This window comes from Pinus tabuliformis, chromosome 1_1 (assembly GCF_031772625.1).
Source record: "Pinus tabuliformis cultivar Carrire ecotype Pingquan chromosome 1_1, CPIR1, whole genome shotgun sequence".
Taxonomy (NCBI): Eukaryota; Viridiplantae; Streptophyta; class Pinopsida; order Pinales; family Pinaceae; genus Pinus; species Pinus tabuliformis.
In genome coordinates this window covers 54,815,335-54,843,330 of record NC_142297.1, presented here as the reverse complement: position 1 = coordinate 54,843,330, position 27,996 = coordinate 54,815,335, and positions in this window count along the sequence as shown.

Sequence of the window (27,996 nt, the reverse complement as noted above, 5' to 3'; positions counted from 1 at the left end):
CCAGTCTCTCCTGGAAGGGAGCTACAACCCCCTACATCTTTTCTTTCAAGGACCACTTTTCATAAATGTTCAAACTGCGCCTTCTGTGGCGCCGCGACCACCGCACCTGCGCCTTCTGTGGCGCCTCCGCACTGCGCCTTCCGTGGCGCCTCCACACTGCGCCTTCTGTGGCACCTCTGCACTGCGCCTTCTGTGGCGCCTCTGTGACGTCTCCGTACTGCGCCTTCTGTGGCGCCTCCGCACTACGCCTTCTATGGCGCCTCCGCACTGCGCCTTCTGTGGCGCCTCCGCACTGCGCCTTCTGTGACGCCTCTATGGCGTCTCTGCACTGCACCTTCTATGATGCCTCTTTGGCGTCTCCGCAGTGCGCCTTCTGTGGCGCCTCCGCACTGCGCCTTCTGTGACGCCTCTATGGCGTCTCCACACTGCGCCTTCTGTGACGCCTCTGTGGCATCTCCGCACTGTGCCTTCTGTGACGCCTCTATGGCGTCTCCGCACTGCGCCTTCTGTGGCGCCTCTGTACTGCGCCTTCTGTGGTGCCTCCACACTGCGCCTTTTGTGGCGCCTCTGTACTGTGCCTTTTGTGGCGCCTCTGTGCGTCTCCGCACTGTGCCTTATATGGCGCCTCTGTGCCGCGCCTTCTGTGGTGCCTTTGTACTTCGCCTTCTATGGCGCCTCTGTACTTCACCTTCTGTGGCGCCTCCGCACTTCCGCAGCTGCAGCGCTCGAGAGATCACCCTTCACAGATTCGCTTTCAACTTCCCTTTCATAGATCAAACTTTTAAAACAATAACCCAATATTTCAGATCTTAAGATATTCGATTTGCAAGAATGAATTAGCCAAGTGATCTCCTTTGCTTTATATAGGCTTAGGCCTTTCACAATACCACGGGCCAAAACCATAGGATCAAAAAAACTGTTGGACTAATACCATGAACCAACCATGAAAGTACGTGAGATCAACACCTTTAACGAAGTACCATGGTCCAAAACCGTAGGTTCAAATACCAAGGACTAACTACCATGGACCAAAAGTAAGTTCTCCAACATATACGTGCTTTTCCTCATAGGTTCAAATACCAAGGACTAACTACCATGGACCAAAGGTAAGTTCTCCAACATATACGCGCTTTTCCTCATAGGTTCAAATACCAAGGACTAACTACCATGGACCAAAGGTAAGTTCTCCAACATATACACACTTTTCCTCATAGGTTCAAATACCAAGGACTAACTACCATGGACCAAAGGTAAGTTCTCCAACATATACGCGCTTTTCCTTGCATGAAAGTGCGTGAACTTTTCTCTACACTATAATTTATTATCTGAGATGAGTGGGTTGCCATCAAGTACAACATATGTATCATAATGCCTGCAATCTCCCCCTTTGGACTTGATGGAAACAACAACCAATCACTCTCCCCCTTTGACATCAAGGGAAAAGGGTTATGCTCCCCCTAAGAACATGCTCCCCCTAACTATAAACCACATCTGCAAAGAAGAACCATAATCCATGACCATGAAAGAGATAGAGACGTATTGCAACAATATTCAAACCAACATCCATGATCTCATTCTGTACTTCCTCCATAATGCCAACAATGCATGATATGCTCCCCCTGAACCTGTGCCATTCGATCTTTGACCAATCCGCAACCCAGCACATGTACGCATATACTTCAGATGAACCTTGTGTACAACCAACAATCAGAATAGATTCAATAACAAGATGATGCATCAACAACCCCTAGCTTTTGCCTGAGGTATTCAAAGGTCTCCCTAGGCAATGGTTTGGTGAGTATATCAGCAACCTGTTCCTTAGAAGGAACATACTCCAACTTGACCTTTTGTTCAAGCACTTGTTCCCGGAGAAAGTGATACTTAATGGTATGTGCTTGGTTTTTGAATGCATGACTGGGTTCTTTGAAATGTTGATTGCACTTGTATTATCACATAAGATGGAGATGGGTGGTGTACAAGTGATTTGAAAATATTGCAAGGTCTTCATCATCCAAAGGAGTTGAGTGCAGCAAGATGCAGCAGCAACATATTCTGCTTCAGCTGTAGACAAGGCAATCGAACTCTGTTTCTTGTTGAACCAAGATACTAATCTAGAACCCATAAAGAATGCACCACCACTTGTGCTTTTCCTGTCATCCACGCTTCCGGCCCAATCTGCATCTGTATAAGCATCAAGTGTGAGATCTGTATCTCTAGGATACCATAAGCCATAGTTTTGAGTCCCTTGAAGATATTTGAAGATTCTCTTTACTGCCTGAAGATGAGTTTCCTTTGGATTTGCTTGAAACCTTCCAACTATTCCGACTGCATGCATGATATCCGTTCGAGTACCTGTCAAATAAAGTAAACTTCCAATCATAGATCTGTAGGTTGGTTGATGCACTGCTGCAGATTCATCATTTGCACTAAGGCTACATCCTGTGACCATAGGTGTACATACTGGTTTTGCATCTTCCATGCCATATTTCTTCAAAATCTGTTTGAGATACTTGGTTTGAGACAAAAAGATCCCTCCTTCTTTTTGTTGGATTTGCAAACCAAGAAAATATGTCAATTCTCCCAGCAAGGACATTTCGAATTCTTTCTGCATCACCAAGGCAAAGCTTTGACTCATAGCTTCTTCATTTCTGCCAAAGATAATTTCATCTACATACACAACAAGTATTAGCAATTTGTTATTTTTAACTTTTATATAAAGATTGCTATCTGCTGATCCTTTTAAAAAACCTTGTTGATGAAGATATTTGTCCAAACGATAGTACCAAGCCCTTGGAGCTTGTTTGAGACCATAGAGAGCCTTTTTCAATTTGCATACAAGATTTGGATCATTTCCAAGAATGAACCCATCTGGCTGCTCGATGTATACTTCTTCTTCCAAGTCTCCATTTAGAAAGGCTGATTTCACGTCCATTTGAAATACTTTGAAGTTTTGAAAGCTTGAGAGAGCAAGGAACATACGGATGGCCTCAAGTCTTGCAACCGGAGAAAAGGTTTCTTCAAAGTCTATTCCTTCTTGTTGCACATACCCTTTACAAACAAGTCTGGCCTTGTTTCTAATTACTTCTCCATTTTCATTCAATTTATTTTTGGAGACCCATTTTGTTCCGATAACATTCTTATCCTTTGGTCTAGGAACCAGCTCCCAAGTGTTGTTCTTTTCAATCTGCTCAAGTTCTTCATCCATTGCTTTCACCCAACATTCATCTTTGCATGCCTCTTTCACATTTTGTGGTTCAATGGAGGAGAGTAATGCCAAATAGCTTGAAGCTTCTGCAACTGTTCTTCTTGTTTGTACACCTACTTCTTTCTGTCCCACAATCTGAGATTCTGAATGATTCTTCTGAACATATCTGGATGGAGTCTTTTCTTCTATTCTTGTCTGCTCCTCTGGTTCTTCTTGAGGTTCTTCTTCTTCATCATTCTTTATTTGAGGGTAGCCTTCATCTCCTTCGATGTCTTCATGATGTACTTGCCTAGGAATGTATCCCTTCTCATCAACCACTACATCAATGCTGTCAACAATTCTGCCATGTCTTTTATTGTAGCACTTGTGTGCTTTGCTATGTGGAGAGTAACCAAGAAGAATGCCTTCATCTGCTCTAGGTTCAAGTTTGCCAAGTTGCTCATCAGTGTTCTTAATATAACATTTTCTCCCAAAGATTTTGAAGTGCTTTACCGAAGGAGTCTCACCACATCAGAGTTCATGAGGGGTTTGAGTGTTGTTCACCCGGACATTTGTTTTGTTGCGAATAATAACTGCAACATGTGCAGCTTCACCCCAAAAAGTTGCGGGAGTTACCGACTCATCAAGCATAGCACGAGCCATTTGTTGGACTGTTATGTTCATTCTTTCCACAGCTCGATTTTGCTGAGGAGTTCTAGCTGTAGAGAATTCTCTTCTTATCCCATGTTCTTCACAGAAATCGAAAAATTCATTTGAGGTAAACTCCCCACCTCTGTCGAATCTGAGGCACTTAATTTGTATCCTGATTCATTTTCAACCAAGGCTTTGAAGGATTTGAATTTTTCGAATGCTTCATCTTTGTGCTTCATAAGTCCTAACCAGACAAACCTGGAGAAATCATCAATTAATAATATCAAGTATTCTTCTCCTCGAGGTGTCCTATTCCTGAATGGACCACATGTATCTGTATGTACTAGCTCAAGAGGCATGCTAGCTGATCCTTCCTTATCTGGAAAGTTAGTTCTGGTTTGCTTTCCAAACTGACATGATTTGCATATGGTGTTGTCTGGAATTTTGATATCTGGAAGATCGCGAACTGCTTGATATTTCCATGCTTTCCTTATTTGTGAAAAGCTTAGATGCCCCAACCTCCGATGCCATAACCAGTGTTCATAATCCTTGCTTAGATATCATTGTTGTTGTCCTTCTTCAAATATGTATAGATTATTTGGAGTTCTTCTACCTTTGATCACTGTTTCACCTGTATCAAGATCACGAACACGACATTCGTTTGATCTAAATATCATCTCGGTTCCTTGATCACACATCTGGCTGACACTTAGAAGATTATGTTTCAATCCATCAACATACAAAACATTTCCAGCCTTGACCTTATCTTTTAACTGAGCAATGCCTTTTCCTTTTATAGTTGCAGGAGTAGCATTTCCAAAAGAAACTTTCTTTCCTTTTTCAAGAGCAGAAAATGACTCAAGTTTTTCTTTATCACCTGTCATATGCTTCGAACATCCACTATAAATGTACCATAGATTTTCCTGTCCCTCTGCATAAAATGCTATCCCACATCTTTCTGTTTGTGGTTCCTTTATTCTCCATGTTTTGGTGCTTGATGCTTGTTCCTTTGTCTGCTGAAACTTGTTCCTGCATTCAGAATCTTCATGACCAAAATTATTGCAAATAGAACATTCAACTTCATTTTCAAGAACCGAAAAGTTGTTATAGATCCTCTTTGTAATCCCGGTCATACTTCTTTGTTTTTTAGCTTCTCTAGTCATGATTGTTTTATATGCAACACATTGAGCTGCCTCATGACCAAAGTTATGGCAAGAAAAGCATTGTCCATTGAAGAAACTTCTGCGGTTATCAAATCTTCTGGCCAAATGATTGTAATTTCTATTGTCATCCATTCTTGAACCAAATTGAGAAGATTTTACCTGTGGCTGGTTGTAGCTTTTGTTCATCCTTAAGATGGATTGCCCCTGATAGTCTCTCTTTTCAATTCATCCCTGCTTTACCTGATGGTCTTCATTGTTCTTTTGCTCATTCCTTCTTGCTGCATCAAGATAACTTTTTGAGGTGGATTCTTGAGAAGTTCCTTCATTATAGCCCAGACCTGTCTTGTTTAGTGGAGAATGTTGTACATTGATAATCTCATCCAAAGTTTCAGATCCTTTGACAAACTTAAGATTAATAGCTTTTGTTTTCTCAATTTCTTTTCTAAGACCAACAATTTCACCTTCTAATTTTTCAAGATGTTTTTCCTTTTCATCAATTTGAAATTGTAGAGTATCAATGATCATATTCTTTTCTTCTACACATCTCTTGAGTCTAGTAATTTCTTCATAAAGGCTATCCACATCTATAGCATCCATATAATCATCATCTTCAAATGCCATTAATAGTTTATAGTCATTACCTCGTTCATCTTCATCACTATTTGATAGAACATCACTATCTTCATGAGTGTAGTAACTTTTCTTATTTGCCCTTTGTTTCTTGTTCCATCTAGCAGGTTCCTTTCCTTTATCCTTATAAGGACATTTTGCAGCATAATGACCTACTCTTCCATAAGCAAAGCATTTAAAAGGTAACTTACCTCTGAATCTTCCAGAACCCCTTTGAAGATTTCTGACAAAATTTGATTCTTCTTCTTCTTCTTCTTCTGGCACGTGACTTGCTTCATAATAATCTTCTTTGCCTGACGCCTTGAAAGCAGCTTCTCTTCTGTCTGATGGACCTCCCTTCCAATAATTGAAGTTTCTCCCATCAAAAATTGGTGGCCTGATTGATGCTTCCCTCTCGTAGTTGCTCATGATGAATGATCTTCCTTCAAGCGATCAAGCTTCTCTGAAGGACCTGCTCTGATACCAATTGTTGGAAATAATACTGAGAGGGGGGGTGAATCAGTATTATCAAGTTCTTTTAATAAATCTCCCTTATTTATTCTTTGAATTATTTTTGCTTGTCAGTACCATATAATAATGAGCATGAACAAAGAAAACAGATAGTCACACCAAGGAACACAATATGTAAGGTGGAAACCCAATGTGGGTAAAAACCACCTGCTGCAATATCTCTCTATCTTCTTTCAAACTAGAAACTCCTTTTACAATGGTTTTGTATTGGTGCAGTCCTTTACCAGTACGCAGGCTGCAACCTGCAGAGAGCTACAACTCTCTCTCATTTTCCAGTCTCTCCTGGAAGGGAGCTACAACCCCCTACTTCTTTTCTTTCAAGGACCACTTTTCATAAATTTTCAAACTGCGCCTTCTGTGGCGCCGCGACCACCGCACCTGCGCCTTTTGTGGCGCCTCCGCACTGCGCCTTCTGTAGCGCCTCTGCACTGCGCCTTCTGTGGCGCCTCCACACTGCGCCTTCTGTGGCGTCTCCGCACTGCACCTTCTGTGGCACCTCTGCACTACACCTTCTGTGGCGCCTTCGCATTGCGCCTTCTGTGTCACCTCCGCACTGCGCCTTCTGTGACGCCTCTGTGGCATCTCCGCACTGCGCCTTCTGTGACGCCTCTGTGGCGTCTCTGCACTGCGCCTTCTATGGCACCTCTGTATTGCGCCTTCTGTGGTGCCTCCACACTGCGCCTTCTGTGGCGCCTCCGCACTACGCCTTCTGTGACGCCTCTGTGGCGTCTCCGCACTGCGCCTTCTATGACGCCTCTGTGGTGTCTCCACACTGCACCTTCTGTGACGCCTCTGTAGCGTCTCCGCACTGCGCCTTCTGTGGCGCCTCTGTACTGCGCCTTCTGTGGCGCCTCTATGGCGTCTCTACACTGCGCCTTCTGTGGCGCCTCTGTACTGCGCCTTCTGTGGCACCTCCGCACTTTTCCTTCTGTGGCGCCTCCGCACTTTGCCTTCTGTGGCACCTCTGTACTGCACCTTTTGTGGCGCCTCCGCACTTCCGCAGCTGCAGCGCTCGAGAGATCACCCTTCACAGATTCGCTTTCAACTTCCCTTTCATAGATCAAACTTTTAAAACAATAACCCAATATTTCAGATATTAAGATATTCGATTTGCAAGAATGAATTAACCAAGTGATCTCCTTTGCTTTATATAGGCTTAGGCCTTTCACAATACCACGGGCCAAAACCATAGGATCAAAAAAACTGTTGGACTAATACCATGAACCAACCATGAAAGTACGTGAGATTAACACGTTTGACGAAGTACCATGGTCCAAAACCATAGGTTCAAATACCAAGGATTAACTACCATGGACCAAAGGTAAGTTCTCCAACATATACGCGCTTTTCCTCATAGGTTCAAATACCAAGGACTAACTACCATGGACCAAAGGTAAGTTCTCCAACATATACGCGCTTTTCCTCATAGGTTCAAATACCAAGGACTAACTACCATGGACCAAAGGTAAGTTCTCCAACATATACACGCTTTTCCTCATAGGTTCAAATACCAAGGACTAACTACCATGGACCAAAGGTAAGTTCTCCAACATATACGCGCTTTTCATTGCATGAAAGTGCGTGAACTTTTCTCTACACTATAATTTATTATCTGAGATGAGTGGGTTTCCATCAAGTACAACATATGTATCATAATGCCAACAGACGTGCCACCGCTGAACTCTTTGGTTGGCTCTACCTTTGACCTTCGTTGACCGTGACCTTCCATGGATGATTTGGCTACTTCGAAGGGACACGTTCCATGTATCCGTCACCTGGAGCTTGCCCATGTGGCTCGTTTCTTAATAGGACACATGTAGCACATCTTTTAACAAAATAGCTACGGAATCCTGTGCTGGCTGTGGAAACCTGTGCTGGCTGTGGAAATTGACAAGTTTCTGCAGCTGCATGAACAAAAAAATAAACCAAACAACAGTCATAAGTATAGTCAGAAAACCATGTAAAGAACTCTTTTTAAACTATAATGCAATGATTTAGCAGCTGGGTGGATGCAATAAGTGGAAAAGGAAGGCTGAGAGGGTGTATATGAAGGTGCAGGTTTGAGGCTCAACAACTTGCATAACAGAAGCCCGCACAGTATACTAGGAATGAAGACACCTATGGAAGCCTATTCCAGGAAGCGACCAGATGTGAGTCACTTTCGAATCTTTGGATCATCGGTTTACTACCATGTGACCAAAGATGCCCAGAAGAAGCTAGACCCAATAGATGAGTTCGGAATACTTGTGGGGTACACTAATACACCCCACAACTATCAGGTGTACCTGCCTACCAGTTAGAGGACAATGGTACTTAGAGATCTGAAGTTCGCTGAGCAGAAAGCCATGCAAGTATAACTTGAGAGGGAGCTCAAGTTCATATAGAGGAGGAACTTTCAGTTCCTAAGGAGGAGGAGCCTCAAATTGATGTGGATTAGCCGCATGCAGAGGATCCAAGAGTGGTGACATCCACTCATGCTGAGTCTTCTAGAGATGGGCGAAAATTCTCAAGGGAAGTTGACAGGTTGATGCTGGATGCAGGGGAGAATGTGGGGTAACCATATTCTTAGTGCAGACAGAGGAGGCCACCCAAGCGGTACACTGTTACATGGGCCTAAGTGGGGAGTGTGTAGAGTTCGAGCCTTCTTCATTTGAGGAAGAAGTGTAGCAATGAGTCTGGGTTGATGCAATGGTAGAGGAGTATCACTCTATCATTCGAAACAGTGTGTGGGATGTTGTCCTAAGACCTCAGGATAATTCAGTGGTGAATTCCATATGGCTTTACAAGGTAAAGCAGGTAGCTGATGGGAGTGTTGAGAAACATAAGGCGAGGTTTGTTTGTCGTGGTTTCTCACAGGTCGAGACGATTGACTACGATGAGACCTTTGCTCCTGCAATAAGGTACTCATATATCATATTGATGTTGGCACTATCAGCTCAGATGGTTTTTAAGATCCATCAAATAGACATCAAGACAACATTCCTAAATGGGAAGATTGAGGAGGAGGTGTACATTGAGTACCTAGAGGGTTTTGAGACCTTCGATCCTGAGTCACATGTGTGCCGACTCAAGAGGGCTTTTTATGGGCTGAAGCAAGCACCCCATGCTTGGTACACCAGGATCGACAACTATTTCACTGGGTTGGGCTTCACCAAGAGTGAAGCAAATGCGAAACTTTACCACATCATGGTGGAAGGTAAGCCATTAATCATTTTTCTTTATGTCGATGATCTGATTTGACCGGTGATGATCGGTTGATCCAATCTGGCAAGGACGACATTGCAAGAGAGTTCGAAATTAAAGACATGGGTCTTTTGCACTACTTTCTAGGCATGGAGGTGTGGCAGAAATATGATGAAGTATTTGTGTCTAAAGGCAAGTATGCCAATGAGATACTCAGGCACTTTCACATGTAGAAGTGCAAGCCCATGTAGACTCCTATAGCTGGGAACTAGAGGAAGGAGGATGCTACCTCAGGTGAGGTAGTAGCTGCTACTCTTTATCAGCAGCTTGTGGGTTCACTTATGTATCGGGTGAACACACGACTAGACTTATACTTTGTGGTGAACCAACAAAGTCAAGCTATGGTTCAACCTACCAAGTTATTTTGGAAGGCAGCAAAGCATGTGCTGAGATACCTCATAGGCACATCTCAGTATGGATTGTGGTATAGATGGACAAAGGGAGTGAAGCCTTAAGGATTCACAGATGCAGATTGGATAGGGAGTCCATCAGATCGGAAGAGCACTTCTGGAGGAATCTTCAACCTTGGTTCAGCTACATTTTCTTGGTACAACAGGAAACATAGATAAATTGCACTTAGCTCAGCAGAGGCTGAACACATGGCTGCTAGTCAGGCTGCATGTGAGGCCATTTGGATGCGGAAGATTCTAGTGGGATTGTTTGGTCATAGGATGGATACAACTATGATCTACTATGATAATCAGAGTTGTATCAAACTCTTTGAGAATCCAGTTTTTCATGACATTTTTAAGCACATTGATATCCGGTATCACCATCTTCGATACTGTGTGGTCAAGAGGATCATGTTGTTGCTGTATGTTTTGACTGAGGAACGGGATGCAAATATTTTTACTAAGGCATTGTCAAAATTGAAGTTTGAGTTCCACAGAGATAGGATTGGGGTTACTGATAATCCCTTTCTGGTTGAGAGGGAGTGTTGAAAATAGCAACAAGAAATGATAAATATAGAAGTGCTAAAAATAACACTGCGATAAATATCATTTCGAGATACCTTCCAATTTTAGCTAGTCCCTGAACTAAAATAGAGAAGTAAAATTTGAATTTGATCTTAGCAGTTGTTTGTAGAATAATTAATTAATTCATCTTGAGTTAATTAGTTGTATAAAATCAAACATGAAGTCTATGTGAGGACATGCAATAGTTATTCCATTAATTGAGGAATTTATCCCTTAGTTAAAGAGATAAGGATGAGTTGTAATTTTAGTTTTAATTAGTTAGCTCAGTTAACTGAGTTAAGTCTAGTTAGATTAGTTCAAATAATTTGTTGAACTAATTGTGAGTTCGGTTAGTTAATGCATGCATGCATGTAACTACTGCACTTTAGATATCTCTTGCATGCAGAAGGAATTCATTCCTTGGAGATTGCATAGTTATTTTTGGGTTTGGTGAGTGTGTGATGAGACCAATTCACACAGCTAGCAGCATTGGACCCCAAGAGAAACTGCGCAATATAGGAGGCTTGGAGGGGTGAGGGAAGGCATATCCTTGTATCTTTAACCTGTGAGATGTATTTTTCCATTGTGGAGAGAGCAAGATAGCTTGTGAACTGATTCTTTGTGTAATTTGAACATATTTCCACTTGTATGATAATGCAAAGATCGAGGTTTTTAGCTGAGGCTTTCCCTAGAGTATTATTTTGTGTTCATGTGTGATTGATTTCTCATTCTTAGTTATATGTGTTCTATTTGTTCTTGCTCATATTCGATTAAGCTTCCTCAAGTTTGTTGTAGAAGTAGATCTTGTATTTTTCTTTAGTATATTGCATAATCTGTTAATCTATAGTGGAAAATTCTAACAATTCATGTTCATGCTAGTTCACTTCACTAAAGTAGTGTATATAAATATGTTTGGGAAATAAAATTATTGATCTGATAATATTGATTCACCCCCCCTCTCAGTATTATTTCCAATAGATATGTCCTCAGCTTGGGGTCTTTGGCTTGGAATTGATCTCAGATCTTCCTTACAACTAGCTCAGAGTATCAGTAGACCGATAGGAATTAAATGTTCATATTTCTTGCCCTTTGTAACTTAAGGAGCAATTCTTCATACTCTGCCACATTGTTGGTCGCGTCAAATTCGAGCTTGAATGAGAGGGGTATCATGCTACCTTCCAGAGATACCAAGAATATTCCAACTCCATTCCCATCTTTTGAGTTTGCTCCAACAAAGTAAAATTTCAATATTTTATTTTCATTTGCTCACAAGTGATTTGATTTCCCTATTAGGTGTGCTGATGTTTCCTCTAGGAAAGCCTCATCCTCTTCTAGGAAGAGATAGATGTCGTTATCCTTCCCATGCACTAGGAATTTTTATGAGCATTTAGCCATGGTCACAATTTTCATAAACCTGGATTCTTTGTACAACCTCTTTTTCTCAACTCCAAAAGTGGGAATGGTGACATAAGTTAGGTCTAGCTTGATAGAGCCAGCCACCTTGGAGCCCCAAGATCTGGATAAGAGCATTCCAAAATGAGGAGGTATATTAGCCACCACTATATCCATTACCAAACTTTTCACTTGGATCTGAGCTAGGCTTACCACCAAACCATTTATCATTCCTAATCATTTGACTCTCTTAGAGTCAAAAGAGTATAGGTCCTTGTATGGTCTTGTGATCTCCAAACCCCACTGTTCCGTTACTGATAATGGTATGAAGCTATGTGAGTCCCTGGAATCTGACATGAAATTATGTAACAAAAGATCACGGATTACCAAAGCCACATAGAAAGGCGTAGTATAAGGGTCAAACTCTTCCACATGCGGCCTAAAAACAACCATGGGCCTCTCATCTTGGAGGTTCAAACTATCTTGGGTTGGTGCTGAGGTAATTGGATGCACGAATTGAGAATTGGGCTCTGTAATTGGGCTACTTTAGAAGCTCAATCAGAGGGACAAGAATTTTTACCTTTTCCATCTCCTTCTGGAGATTGAACGTAGGTTCGGCCTTTTCTATGTCTCCTGGCTCTATAATTTCTCCCTTCCCACTTACAGTTTTATGTAAAACATGTGCCTCCTTTTCCGTTTATCCCTTAGGAGCATTGCTTTCCTTATCTGCACAAACTCTTGTCTTGGGTGGGTCAAGATGGAGCTTACCTTTCCCCTTGTCTGGTGATGGAGGAACCACTTGGGGAGAAGATTCCCCTTGTTGTTCTCATTCTCTCATCCTCCTTTTTTAATATCTTAGATTATACTTACGTTGGGGTTGTGCTTGCATGAAATCTGCAAACTATTTGCAATAATAATCCATATCTTCCCCATTGCCTGATGCCACTCCATCGTGACTAGCCTCCTGGTGAGCCATATTCTCATGTTCTTCTTCGAAAAAAGAGTAATACATATTTCCCTGCATCTCCTCTATATCCAATGATTTTTCATCGTGACCGTCTTCCAAGTATAAAGGATGAGGGATCTGATCAAGTTGCTCCTTTCTTTCCCTTGGAAGTTGTTACAGTGGAGACCTTCTATATTGCGGGTTATAGCCTCGATTATTTCCTTGATCATTTTTTCGGGAGAGTTTCTTGTTATTAATTTCCAGCTTTCCAAACTTTTGTGATCGACTACTCATCAGTCTGTCCAGATTGTCCCACTTCAGTTCTGATGATTCTCTATCTTGACTAGATGAGGATGCCTCCTCTTTCCCTCTTTTGGGTTTAGTAGGGTCTTGCTTTACCCTTGACTTCCCAGCCAAGGCCAAATTTACTTCTACTTCGAGAGCATCGATCTGAAGTTGTTCCAGAGTGAGATACTTTCTCTCCCTCAGGGAAAAACCAACATCGACTCAAAGGCTCCCAATAAAACCACACAAGCTGCAACTGGAGGGGTATTTATGTTATCTAGTAGGTTCTTGTACTTCTTATCGAATATTTTGATAAATTTTGAGGTATCCTCCTTCGGTATTTTTCTTATGGCATCAAAATAAATGAGGAGGTACTCATGATTCCTCTTTTCCCCCCGTTTCTAGGTGAAAGCATTTTCCAGCTCCTCCCAGGTAGTGATCGATGCATTTGGTAGGCCTTTGAACCACGTTCTCACCTCTCCATTAAGGGACTGTACAAAATGTCTCATGACTACATCCAACTATTCCACATTTAGGACCTTATCAAAAGAACCGATGGTTTCAATGCGAAGTTATCATCTTCCCCATTGAACCTAGGAAGATGATTTAGGTAGTCCTGGGGCATTGCACTTAGAGACTAAGGAAAATTAAGAGGAGCATATTTATTTAGAAAAAATCCTTGAAGAACCATCTAGAATAGTGTAAGGGGGTTAAAATTTGGTTGAGTAACTAGGGTCAATACCATAGTATTTGGAGGGGAAAGAGGGTATGTTAGGGAATTTGGAGTAAGTCCCAAATAATGAGCAGCAAGAGCCTGAGAATGAGATGAAGGAACTTGAAAGGTTGGTGAGATGGTAAAATAGTCACGAGGAGTTTTTCTCTTTCCAGATTTTCTTGGAAGTTATTTTTTCATGGTCATATACAAATGGGGCTTTCTACTGGGGTGTACTTGAGCGAGTATGAATCCTTTTAAAAGTCAGGTTTATGAATGAAATCAAAATGGACTTCGCTCACCTACACAGAGGGTGCTCAATTTGTTGTATCCCAGGCGAAAAATCCTTCAATTAGCTCCCCGACAACAATGCCAAAAGATGTTGTAGCTCCCAAAGCCAACCTTGGATTTATTACAAGACCAATTCCTGGGCACATCTAGATTTGTTTGTTTCAAATGATTTACATGAAACTAGAGACGTCACTTATTTTCTATAAATACATATATTGATAGGAACTAGGTTGGTTCATTTATCCAAAGAAATAACACATGGATTTCTGGTATTTCTTCACACGTTTAGATCTCAGAAATATGCATACAAATAATGGAGGCTAAGTATTTGAAGGGCTTACAACTTAATAATATTTTGCAAGGCTGATGAGAGAGGATAAAGAGAAGGAGCAACCCATCACATAGAGCAAAGGCTTCAATAATTCTACACTTAACACATAGAGCTTGAGGCATTATGGATTTCTATACTTATTTGAGTTACAACAAAAAATACTAGATGAAGGAGGAGCTTAATGCTATGATTCAGGTGTTTTCAATCTAAATATATGATTTCAATAGTGCACACGGGTATATGCATCAACAATATCGAGACAATTGAATCTGTGATATAATTACAAGCACTTGCATTAACATGTCAATACAAATAAATCTATGAGCAAGATTGAAATATTTCTAGTAGTTGTAATTGCATGAATACATAGAAGAAATATGAACACAAAATGGGTTTTAACAAAGGGAACAAATACAGTAATTCTTGAAGAGGGAATCACCACCATTTCCTTGATATTCTGAAAATTATGTGTTACAAAGAGATACAGTCTGAAAAAAGCATGTAGTGTTTTCTATAGAATTTATGAAACTTTTCTAAGTCTTGCTTTCCCCTATTTATTGAGAGAGAGGAGAAAGAACATTCATTACAACAAAATATATATGTTCTAGTTTTTCTTGTCAGGTTGAGCAACTATATCATTCATAAATGGCTATGTAGCCTAAAAATATTACAAAATTAAATGCCTCCTTGGAAGGAAGGAAATTTGTTGGCATTATGACACAGATGTGGCGCTATTACATAGGTTTTTTCCTTGATGGAAACTCACTCAGATGACAGATCACAACTCAGGCTCATAGAATGAATAAAAGGAGGTATATGTAGGTTCCCCTTGACCAAGCCACGTATACATGCGGGTTCACAGACCAAAAGGCATGTATGCGTATACATGCACCTTCACGCAAGGAAAAGCATGTACATGTTGTATAACTTGGTTTTGGTCTGTGGTATTTGGTCCTTGGTATCTTGACCCATGGTATTGGTCCAAGGTATCTTGTCCAAAGTGTTGACCCCAGGTATTTGGTCCAAGATATTGATTCTAAGTGGTTTTGGACCATGGAATTGAGTAAGGCCTAAGACTATAAAAAGAGGAGGAGATCATTAGGCAAAGGCACTTAAGTATTGAATATCTAATGAAGAGAAAGATCTAGAATACTGGTCATTGGGTTATGGTGCATAGCTGGATCTGAGTCAAGGAGGAACCTGAGCGCTTGAAGAAGGATAAGTTCTATTGATGGATCAAGATCATAAGGCTTGAAGAGAAGTATCTTTATGTGGTTTTTATCTTTTGTCTAAATAATTGGCGCATGTCGTAATCTATAAATCTGATGATCTAAGTATAACTGGTGTCTTAATAGTTGTAAAGGTTAAATCATCTTTTACAGATCTGTACACAGGTTCATTATAGCAAAGGTGTGTATACATGCTGGTTTGGCATTTCAAAACAGCGTATATGTTGGTTCACCTTGGGAAGAATGTGTATGCACGTAGGTCCGGCACAATGAAGTAGCGTACACCTCCTAAGATATGTTTTAGCTACTTCTGTTTGTTGTTGTAGTGTTTTGGGTTCTGGCTTGGGTTCTAGTTATTGTTACTCTATTCTAGTCAGAGCATTCAGAGAAGTGACTTTTTGATTCAATTTTGGTTGGTGCAACAGAGATTGATTGATGCAGATATATTTTGATGTTTGATTGATGTTATTTATGGATCCAATCTGAAAATTTTATGAAACGTGATCCCTGGAAGAAAAGAGAAGGTTGTAGCCTTCTGTAGGTCAGCACCCACGTACTGGTAAACACATCAGCTAGTACAAAAGCTAAGGGGGTTGAAGCTCCGTTCCAGGAGAAGTTGGAGAACAAGAGAAGATTGTAGCCTTCTACAGGTAGAAGCCTGCATACTGGTATAAGACTGCACAAGTACAAAATTTGTAAAAAGAATTTTCTTATTAAGAACGATAGAGATGATTGCAATAGGTGGTTTTCACCCACATTGGATTTCCACCTTATATCTTGTGTTGATGTGTGTGATTTACTATTATGCTTACTACATTTGGTTACTGTTTATATGGGTCTAACACCCAGATTAAAGATGAACTAACTAAATTATAAGTTTGCAAGGTATACGTTGGTTGCTCTATACACAGTCGTGTATACACGCAAGTTGCATTAACATAAGTAGCATATATAAATCTATTTATGGAAATGAAATATTTTTAACTTTCTATTACCATTTCAACCCCCCCCCCCCCCCCACCTCTCAGTATTATTTACAACAATTGGTATCAGAGCAGGTCCTTCAGAAGAAGCTTGATCGCTTGAAGGAATATCTGTCATCATGCGCAACTATGAAAGAGAGGAATCCAATAGACCACCAATCTTTGATGGGAGCAACTTCGTTTATTGGAAGGTAAGAACCATAGCCTATCTCCAATCTCTTGGAACATATTTTTGGGAACCATGGAACGAGGACATACATTTCCATCAGCAATTCCTATAGATACGACAGATAAAAAGCAGTATGAAACAAATGCCAAGGCTGTCAATACACTATTGGGGAGTTTGTCACAATCAGAATTTGTAAAGGTTATGTAGCTCAAAATCGCCAAAGAAATATGGGACAAGATATTTCTAAGCTATGAAGGAGACAATCAAGTAAAACATGCAAAACTACAAACTCTTAGAATTCAATACGAAACTCTCAAAATGCACAATGATGAAAGTATAGCTCATTACTTCCTACATATCGATGAGATTGTTAATCGCATGAGAAACTTGGGTGAAGAGATAAAAGAAGTTACTTTAGTTGAAAAGGTTTTAAGATCCTTGTCTTCTAAGTTTGAATCAAAAGTTTCTACCATAGAAGAAAAGTACGATATTCAGAGTATGACTATGACACAACTGCACGGAATCCTAACCGTTGTTGAAATGAGAAAAGGAGGTCCATCAGATATGAGAGAAGTTACATTCAAGGCTTCACGAAGAGAAGAGCTCAATGAATCAAGACACATTTCAGAAGGAGAGGAAGAAGAAAACTTTGTCAAGAACCTTCAACGGGGTTCTGGAAGATTCAAAGGTAAACTACCTTTCAAATGATTTGCTTGTGGAAGAGTTGGTCATTATGCAGCCAAATGTTCTGATAAAGATAATCTTGATAAAGGTAAGGAACTGGCAAAATGGAATAGAAAATACAATGTAAGTAAGAGGAGCTACTATACGCATGAAGATAGTGATGGTTTATCAAATAGTGATGAGAATGAATATGGTAATGATTATAGACTTTTGATGGCTTTTGAAGATGATGATTTCTTGGATGCTTTATATGAAGATGGTCTCTATGAAGAAATTTCTAAACTTAAAATCTGTTTATAAGAAAAGAGTATGATTATAGATACTCTGACATTCCAAATTGCTAAAATGGAAAAACACAATGAAAAGTTAGAATGTGGGTTTAAAAACCTCCTAGAAGATACTGTTAAAGTTGTATTGTCGAACCTACTCCAAGAAAAAACCATAAACATACCTAGAAATTGACTTCTGAAAGGATACGTTGCACCAAATCACATCCCGACCCTAATCCCCCACCCGTGTTTGAAAATCCTAATCTGATTCCTAGGATTCTTAGAAGTCAAGAGAGCCAAGGAAATTCTGCTATTTCACACTCTGACAGACATTTGCAGAACTCCTTTCAATTTGAAATTACCTCTGAAAGAACACCAAACCTTTCTGTGATTACTGCAGCTTCTCCAAATTCACCGTCAACACCTCAAGTCATCATTTCCACTCCTCCATCTTCAACTCACATTCCCATTGTTATCCGTACTCCTCCAGTTGTCACATCTACTTTTGCAACCATGGCAAACCGATATGCTCCCCTAAACTTACCTGTCAATCCAAGGGCTATGCCTGAAGACTATCAAAGTAAAATCCCTTCTTTTGAAGGTACTGGCACTTACACAGCTCAACAACATACCAATAAAATCATGACCAACTATTTTGAAAGTTATGAGATTGATGATGATGATGTTAGAAGGAAAGTATTTGTTCAAATTATTGAATTGAAAATATTGATTCACCCCACCTCTTAATATTATTTCCAACAAATGGTGCTTGCATGTTAATGGCCCAAGAAAGACTGGGCATTAATGTTCATTTGCAAATGAAAGATAAGAGGCACAAGGGATTGTGCTAAGTTGAATATGGAGTTGTATTGCTCCATGAGAATTCATATTTCAATGCATAAAAACTTGATGAACTATGGGAAAGTTTCCAAAGGCAAAGTGTCAAACCAAGAGTAGTTTAAAGTATGGAGTTAAAAGAAGAAGTGAAAGATGCAAAAGCTAGTTAAAAGTATGGAGTTAAAGGAAGAAGTGAAAGATGCACAAATTTGTTTTTGTGCATATTGACATGGCATGTATATTTAGGGAACAACTACAGAGTTTTAACAGTGGTTTGTGGCCTTGGAATGAGGTTATGGTTTTCCCTTTATCTAGAGAACCTAATGCAAGGACATCAAATAAGGAAACCACAAAAGTTTGAGTCTTCCATACATTTTTCATTAATGGACAATAGAAAAATGCTATGTTTGATGAATTAGTTGCAGGAAATACAACCGGGCCACCATATCACACATTTGTTAGTGTATTGGATAGTCCTAAGGTCATCATAGAAGTTCAAATATTTTGGAAAAAAGGAGTAAAGGGGTCATTAAAATGAATTTGTGTTGCTAATATCCTTTCCATGCTATGATCCATGTTTTCCCCATGGCTTTCTTTCTTTGCATTAATGTTTGTTGGGGCCAAGCTTGGTGCCACATGACATTGGCAACATTCTTGTGGTTAGCTTGTTTTCCATAAGGTCTTTAATTTCTTCTTCATGATAGGTTGATCAAGGAAAATTTTACATTATTGTAGGGGAAACATTTAAGTATATTTAACTTGGCCATTTTGTTTTTAAGAAGGGAAGTCGGGTGTTTCATGACCAAGGGGTCATTTTAAGAAGAGGGAGACAATTCCCTTAGCATAAGGAAAGTAGAGGAACTCAATAAGAAAAAGAGGAGATAAAGATGCAAAGAGGGGCATAAATATTTAATGAATGAGGTATGCGAGAAATCATTTAAGGAATGAGGTATGTGGAAAATCATAGAAGACTACAAAAATATAGAAGAGGAGGAAATTTAAAGAAGTCTTCTTAAAAGGAGAAGAGAGGAAATTATAACCAATTGTTACAGCAGAATTATAAAAGAAAGAAGAAGGAAATAAGAAGTAAAGGAGAAAGAAAATAAAAGATAAAAAGTTATTCTAAGAATTTATTTAGTAGTGTTTTCATTATTGTAAACTGTTGGGTAGAATAGTATGGTTTTTCCAATAAAGGTTGAGAAAAAGAGAAAATGCCATTCTCATGACAAGGCTACAAAATCTCGTCTTAGTGTTGACCCTAGGAGGGAAGAATCGGGGCTCGGATGATGGTGACCCTCTGATACGCAACGGAATGTCCTAAAAGGGATGGCATTTGCGGGTGCAAGGTACTGCAACTGCCGGCACCTAGCCTACAGCTACCCCTAACAGTGCCTCGATACCCGATCCCAGGCTATTTATACCTCAAACCATAAAATATTTTGCTTCCAGTCGGGTTATTTTTCATTGTCGTTTTCATTGTTTAGGGTTTCGTTTGTTTGAGGAGGGTTGTGCACAGGTCGCTCTCACCCTCCTCTTCCCCGACGGTTATGCGACTATTACTCCCTAGCTCCCGTATTGGTCTACTCTTCTCGGGGTTTTCGTATTTGTCTGATTCCGTTCCCATTGTTGTCGGTGCCGGTATTCCATCGGCCAGCTGGTTCCGAGGTGGTTAGCCATTTTTTAGTGCAGCTGTCGTTATGGACGTTGACGAGGTGGATTATTCGGAGGATCCTCTAGAGGAAGGCTCCATCTGGCACTCCACGTTTGCAGCTACTAAAGGTATGTACAGTGAAGGCCTCTCTGGTAATTTTGTTGATTTCCCTCAGTCCTCTGGTCCTGTTCACTCTGCCTCTGTTCTGTCAGAAGAACCCTCATCTTGGCCGCCTTTCTCCGTGTCGTCCCTGGCTACCCTAGGTTTTCTCTCGGACTGCTTTCACCCTTCTCTGGATATCGCAAGTCCATTTGTGTCGTTGGGCCTCTTGTCTACACCTCTATCAGGAGCCCCACCTGAAGTCCACCTATCGGTCGCCCCCCTCCCGTCCTCTACACACTCCATCCGCTCGGGTAGCTTTTCCTTAGTTCCCCTCCTCTCTGAAGCCATTCCTGGTATTCCCTCTAACCCTAACCCTAACCCCTCGCCCGAAGCTTCGGAAGAGGCGAGGGTTTCTGTAAACCCTATCCACCTGCCCTCCCATCCCTTGAAGAAATAGAGGTGTTTCAAATCCCAACCTCCAAATGTTATTCTTCGGCTAGAGGAGGACATTCAGTGGGGGGACAGATGGACTATGCGGATAGAGTTCTGGTTGGTCGCATTAGAGGGAGGAACTATTCTGCGGCCAGACTGAAATCATGGGCCATGGAGATCTAGGGACAGCACTTGGACGATATCCCTTTCATCCAAACTTTCGTCCACGGATGGTTTGCTTTACGCTTTGCAAGGACCAACCATACAAGCTGGGTTTTCTATTCTTTCTGGAACTTTGAGAACATCCCTATGCTCCTCAAGCATTGGATGCCTCTCTTCGACCCAGAGACTAAGCAAATTGGGGTCGACCCAGTTTGGATTAGACTCCCTGTTCTGCGTCTACAATACTAGTTAGAGGACATTTTTTGGAAAATTGGGAATTCCCTGGGCACATTCATGGAGTTCGAAAAGTCATATCAGACCACGAGAATGATGGCCTATGTAAGAATCCTTGTACACTTAGATACCAGAGGAGGTATTCAGGAATTCATCACCATACAATGGAGATCCTTCTTGCGGAAACAGCCGCTGGATTACGAAGGTATCCCCTATCACTGCAGAAGGTGTCATCAGGTGGGTCATCTCTACAAGGCTTGCCCCCTCCTAAAGAAGCATAAGCAGGCCTCATAAGAGCAGGAACAAGTACTGCCAGCTGAACAACCTCCTCCTCAGGCAGCGGAGACCCAGACGGCAGAGCAGAACAAGACATCGGATACAGTGGAAGCACCGCTTGCACCAGCACTGAAGAAGAGAGGCAAGAACCCTATTTGGCCTCCCTCCCCACCTCTGACGCACTCCAGGGCTGCAAAAGGTGACGTCTTCTCTTCGGGTATGTCTCTATTTTCTAATGTCTCAGCATCTCAACATTCTGCTTCTTTTTTATCACTCTCTTCCCAGTTTCCCCCACAGGTTTTGGTTTCCCCTCCCCCTCTGGCCCTGTTTTGGGCCCCGAGTTACCCCCCTTGCCCAATGAGCAGGACAATCCTATATGTCCTGCTCCCTCCCGGCGCCTCACTTCTTGCTCCCTCCCCTCTGCCCCGATTCATCTAAAAAATCATAGTTAGGCAACAAGATTTGTTTTTCTACCCCTTTGTCAATTTGTAATCTTTCAGGGAAAGGAGGTGTGGATGAAGATGCAAGTTGCTCAACTATAGGAGTTTTGGGGGTTAACTCTTTTTCTTTTTATTTTTGAGTGCTCGGGTTTTGAAGAGATGCTTCAGAACCCTTATTGGCTTCAAGAGAATCTTCCTCAGAAATGCTTTGCTTTTGAGCATCTATAGAAGGCTTATCTAGGACTCTACCTGATCTGAGTTGTACATCATTGAGAGGAACAATCATATAGGAAGGAAATTGTTGACCTTCCATCATGTAAGCATTTTGAGGGTTTTTGTTATTGGGGTTTGGCAATGGCTGAGAAGGAAGTTGATTTGACTTTTGTTGGAATGGAAGCAAGAGTTGAGAATTTGGATTCTGTTGAGAAGGTTTTTGTTGTTGTGGAAATGACAATGATAGTTGTGGGTTTTGATTTGGAAGTTGTGGAGCTTGTTGGTTTTGAAAAGATAGAGGATATTGATAAAATTGAGCAAATCTCCCATAATGATTTTGCATACCTTGTACCCATGATTGAAAATGATTTTGAGGTTGGGACCAAGGTTGTTGCCAAGGATTCCAATTTGGTGGGGGTTGAAAATTCATAGAGTTGTTAAACCCTTGATTTTGTTGCCCCTGCCAAGGTCTCCTTGCAACAAAACAGAGAGACTCGATTGTATTTGGATCTTCTTGAAAGACAGCTTTGAGCCCAGGAATTGAAGGACAATCCTTGGTCTCATGATTCTCTGAACAAATCACACATGTTTCTACAACTTTTGCATCCAAGGGACATTCCCTTAGAGCATGTTTCTTTCTACACCTTGGGCAAAAGATGGCCAAAGCTTCGGCTTCTGCTGTCTGCTTATTGTGAATCTTAAAAGTGTCTAGTTGCTCACTAAGACTCCCTAAGATGTTAGTCTTGAATTCATCAAGCATGTTGCCAATTTCAGCCCTACTTACTGATCCAGTTGCAGATTTGTTTGCTCTGATGAGAGAAGGATCTCTAGGCCCTTTTTGTTTTTTAGATTCCCCCCTTGAGAGATGGACACATAGCTCTGCTATATCATGAAGTGGAAGTTGAGATATGTCTCCTTTCCCCATCATGTTCAAAATATCTACCCATTCATCTCTAATGGCTTTTAATAGAAGGGATTTCAAGGTCTCCTCATCTAAGTTACTCATCTTTGCTCTTTTCAGATTGTATTGGAACCTTTCAAGTAAATCCTCCAAGTTTTCATCTTCTCTTTGCACCATTTTGAATACCTCATCCTTGTGATGGGTGGGAATACAATAGTCCAGGTACCTATCCAAAAATGTTTGTTTCATATCATTCCAAGTCCTAATGGATTGAGTGAGTAATCCCATGATCCATTTCAAGGCTCCTCCTTTCAATGTTGAAGGAAACAGTTTGAGTTTTTGAGAGTCTTCCAGATAATCATAAGTTCGACACACGACCTCAAACTCAAATAGAAATGTTTCAAGGTCCTCATTTCTTAACCCATGAAAGTTTGGGAGGACAGATGGTGAGATGTTTTTCATTGTGGCTCAGGAGTCCTCATCGACTATAGGAAATCCGAATGATTTATCTCCATCCCTATTTTCCCCCAATGTTACCTCTACCTCCTCCATTATTTCCTCCTCCTCCTCTACCAAATCCACTTGCTCCTTCCTCTGTCATGGTAGTTTCCCTGGAGACTTCAGAGTCCCCTGGTTCCTCTACTAAGGGTGAACGAGAAGGAATTTCTCCCTCTTCTTCTTCAGATGATTCTACTTCTTCAATTATAATTTGTCTCTCTCTAAAAGGTAGGAAAGGATCTCTTTCTAGTTCAGATTCGATGGAAGGTGTGGGAGAGTAAACTACTGCCTCTTGAATTCCAGGAATCCTAGGGCTAGGAGTATAAGTTGGAGATGATGGAGGTGTCTCTTGTCTATTCCTTGAAGTAGATGGAGTTGTAAAAATCGAACTCTTGGCTCTAGCTAAAAATATTCCCCTAGAATCTCTTGCTCTATGCATGTCATTTTTTATTTTTCTTCAAGTTGGGATAATAATTCTCTTTTTGATCTTCCAGGTCACTCTAGGTGAAAGAAGAGAGCATACTAAAGAAACTATTAAACCAATAACTTTCTCTTTTCTGATCCTCCAGATCACACTAAGTGCAAGAGGAGAGCATACTTTGAGAGGTTATCAATTTTCCTTCCTTGAAATTTTCTTGTTTTTTTTTTTAAAGAAATTGGCTACCTAGTTTCACTTCCCCGGCAACGGCGCCAAAATGTTTGGTCAATTTAGTGTGATCTAAATTGCTATTTATAATGTCAATCCGGGGTTCGTAAACTGACGAAGTGAAGTGTACTATATGTACTAGATAACCATTTCCTTAATCTTTTGTCGTTTTTGAGTTTTTTTAGTTTATTTTTGGATTTATCTTTCCCTAATGTGTGATGGTGAGAGTGAAAGTGAAGTATGAAGTATGGATAGTGATGGTGGTTTCTATGGTGATTTTCTCAAACTTGAAAGTGCTCAAGAAGAAAGCTAAACTAAAATCAATTCTTAAGAGAAAGTAAATGCATCAAAAAGTGAACTAATGACAATGGCCCAGTATCCTTGCTGCTGAATGAAAAGAAAATAAAAACTGAACTTAAAGCAACTCAAGCCAAAAGCAAAGCAACTAATTCACACTACTTAAACTCTTTAGATCCTTTACCCTTCAGCTCAATCTACCTTGTGGGAAGTAATCATGAATAATTCAAGCAATATGCTATCTAAATGGCAAGAAATTAAATTGCATAAAAGAAACTAGTCACACTACTTTAACTCTTCTGGTCCTTTACCCTTCAGCTCAATCTACCTTGTGGGAAGCAACCATGAATAAGTTTAAGTAATATGATAACTAAGTTGCAAGAAATTAAATTGCAGAAAGGAAACTAATCACACTACTTCAACTCTTCTGATCCTTTACCCTTCAGCTCAATCTACCTTGTGGGAAGCAATCATGAATAAGTTTAAGCAATATGATAACTAAATTGCAAGAAATTAAATTGCAGAAAGGAAACTAATCACACTACTTCAACTCTTCTGATCCTTTACCCTTCAGCTCAATCTACCTTGTGGGAAGAAATCATGAATAAGTTTAAGAAATATGATAACTAAATCACACTACAGTTAGTGATATTCTGATTTCTTGCTAATAGAGTCACTTCACTATAGAAAGAAACCGTAAATTGATGAACAATATGACATCTAAATAACAAAAAAAATAAGTAAGTAAATCACAACTTGAAAAAGACAGTGCTGAAATTAAACTTCAAAAAAATGAAAGTTAGCAGGAAGGACAAGATGATCTCATATGCCAATAGTTATCAAAAAGATGAAAATTTGCTCGGGCTGCCTAAGAAAACCTGCAGAAAAGCACTGATCAGTTGACAGTTATAAGAAAACAGGGGTGAAAATCTAAACAGCAGTGAGTTAAGAAACATCAAATGAAGTGTTATGTACAAGTTAATGATACAAGATCATAATAAAACCAAAGGAAAACTTTACAAGGCTTCAGCGCGCAGGGGCCCTCTGCCACTTCAGCCGGTCAACAAGTAATCACACGAATAAGCTCAGAAAAGTCTTCTCATATATTAAAACAACAATATGTATAAACAGTGGGGTGACAATACAACAGTTCAGAATTTTACATAAGGGAAAAAACTTCTTTACAGCGTTCATCGACGCGTTATTTATAATGACAAAATGCTGAAACTATCTAACTAACTCCTACGCTATTGACTGTATTGCCAAGGGCACGTAGATCCCTTCAGCCGAAATCTAGCGTAATTGTCATCATGTTTATTAAATCTCTGGAGTGGTTGCTATTAGATTCCGGTTACAGAAGTGATCTCCAGGTGTGCTCGTGTCTTCGTGAGCTGAGGACTGTGCCACGTAACATTCACGTGCTCAAAACAGAGACGTGCCACCGCTGAGCTCTTTAGTTGGCTCTACCTTTGACCTTCGTTGACCGTGACCTTCCATGGATGATTTGGCTGCTTGTTGGAAATAATACTGAGAGGGGGTATGAATCAGTATTATCAAGTTCTTTTAATAAATCTCCCTTATTTATTCTTTGAATTATTTTTGCATGTCAGTACCATAAAATAATGATCATGAACAAAGAAAACAGATAGTCACACCAAAGAACACAAGATGTAAGGTGGAAACCCAATGTGGGTGAAAACCACCTGCTGCAATATGTCTCTATCTTCTTTCAAATTAGAAACTCCTTTTACAATGGTTTTGTACTGGTGCAGTCCTTTACCAGTACGCAGGTTGCAACCTGCAGAGACCTACAACTCTCTCTCATTTTCCAGTCTCTCCTGGAAGGGAGCTACAACCCCCTACATCTTTTCTTTCAAGGACCACTTTTCATAAATGTTCAAACTGCGCCTTCTGTGGCGCCGCGACCACCGCACCTGCGCCTTCTGTGGCGCCTCCGCACTGCGCCTTCCGTGGCGCCTCCACACTGCGCCTTCTGTGGCACCTCTGCACTGCGCCTTCTGTGGTGCTTCCGCACTGCGCCTTCTGTGGCGCCTCTGTGACGTCTCCGTACTGCGCCTTCTGTGGCGCCTCCGCACTACGCCTTCTATGGCGCCTCCGCACTGCGCCTTCTGTGGCGCCTCCGCACTGCGCCTTCTGTGACGCCTCTATGGCGTCTCTGCACTGCACCTTCTATGATGCCTCTTTGGCGTCTCCGTAGTGCGCCTTCTGTGGCGCCTCCGCACTGCGCCTTCTGTGACACCTCTATGGCGTCTCCACACTGCGCCTTCTGTGACGCCTCTGTGGCATCTCCGCACTGTGCCTTCTGTGACGCCTCTGTGGCGTCTCCGCACTGCGCCTTCTGTGGCGCCTCTGTACTGCGCCTTCTGTGGTGCCTCCACACTGCGCCTTTTGTGGCGCCTCTGTACTGTGCCTTTTGTGGCGCCTCTGTGCGTCTCCGCACTGTGCCTTATATGGCGCCTCTGTGCCGCGCCTTCTGTGGTGCCTTTGTACTTCGCCTTCTATGGCGCCTCTGTACTTCACCTTCTGTGGCGCCTCCGCACTTCCGCAGCTGCAGCGCTCGAGAGATCACCCTTCACAGATTCGCTTTCAACTTCCCTTTCATAGATCAAACTTTTAAAACAATAACCCAATATTTCAGATCTTAAGATATTCGATTTGCAAGAATGAATTAGCCAAGTGATCTCCTTTGCTTTATATAGGCTTAGGCCTTTCACAATACCACGGGCCAAAACCATAGGATCAAAAAAACTGTTGGACTAATACCATGAACCAACCATGAAAGTACGTGAGATCAACACCTTTAACGAAGTACCATGGTCCAAAACCGTAGGTTCAAATACCAAGGACTAACTACCATGGACCAAAAGTAAGTTCTCCAACATATACGTGCTTTTCCTCATAGGTTCAAATACCAAGGACTAACTACCATGGACCAAAGGTAAGTTCTCCAACATATACGCGCTTTTCCTCATAGGTTCAAATACCAAGGACTAACTACCATGGACCAAAGGTAAGTTCTCCAACATATACACACTTTTCCTCATAGGTTCAAATACCAAGGACTAACTACCATGGACCAAAGGTAAGTTCTCCAACATATACGCGCTTTTCCTTGCATGAAAGTGCGTGAACTTTTCTCTACACTATAATTTATTATCTGAGATGAGTGGGTTGCCATCAAGTACAACATATGTATCATAATGCCTGCAATCTCCCCCTTTGGACTTGATGGCAACAACAACCAATCACTCTCCCCCTTTGACATCAAGGGCAAAGGGTTATGCTCCCCCTAAGAACATGCTCCCCCTAACTATAAACCACATCTGCAAAGAAGAACCATAATCCATGACCATGAAAGAGATAGAGACGTATTGCAACAATATTCAAACCAACATCCATGATCTCATTCTGTACTTCCTCCATAATGCCAACAATGCATGATATGCTCCCCCTGAACCTGTGCCATTCGATCTTTGACCAATCCGCAACCCAGCACATGTACGCATATACTTCAGATGAACCTTGTGTACAACCAACAATCAGAATAGATTCAATAACAAGATGATGCATCAACAACCCCTAGCTTTTGCCTGAGGTATTCAAAGGTCTCCCTAGGCAATGGTTTGGTGAGTATATCAGCAACCTGTTCCTTAGAAGG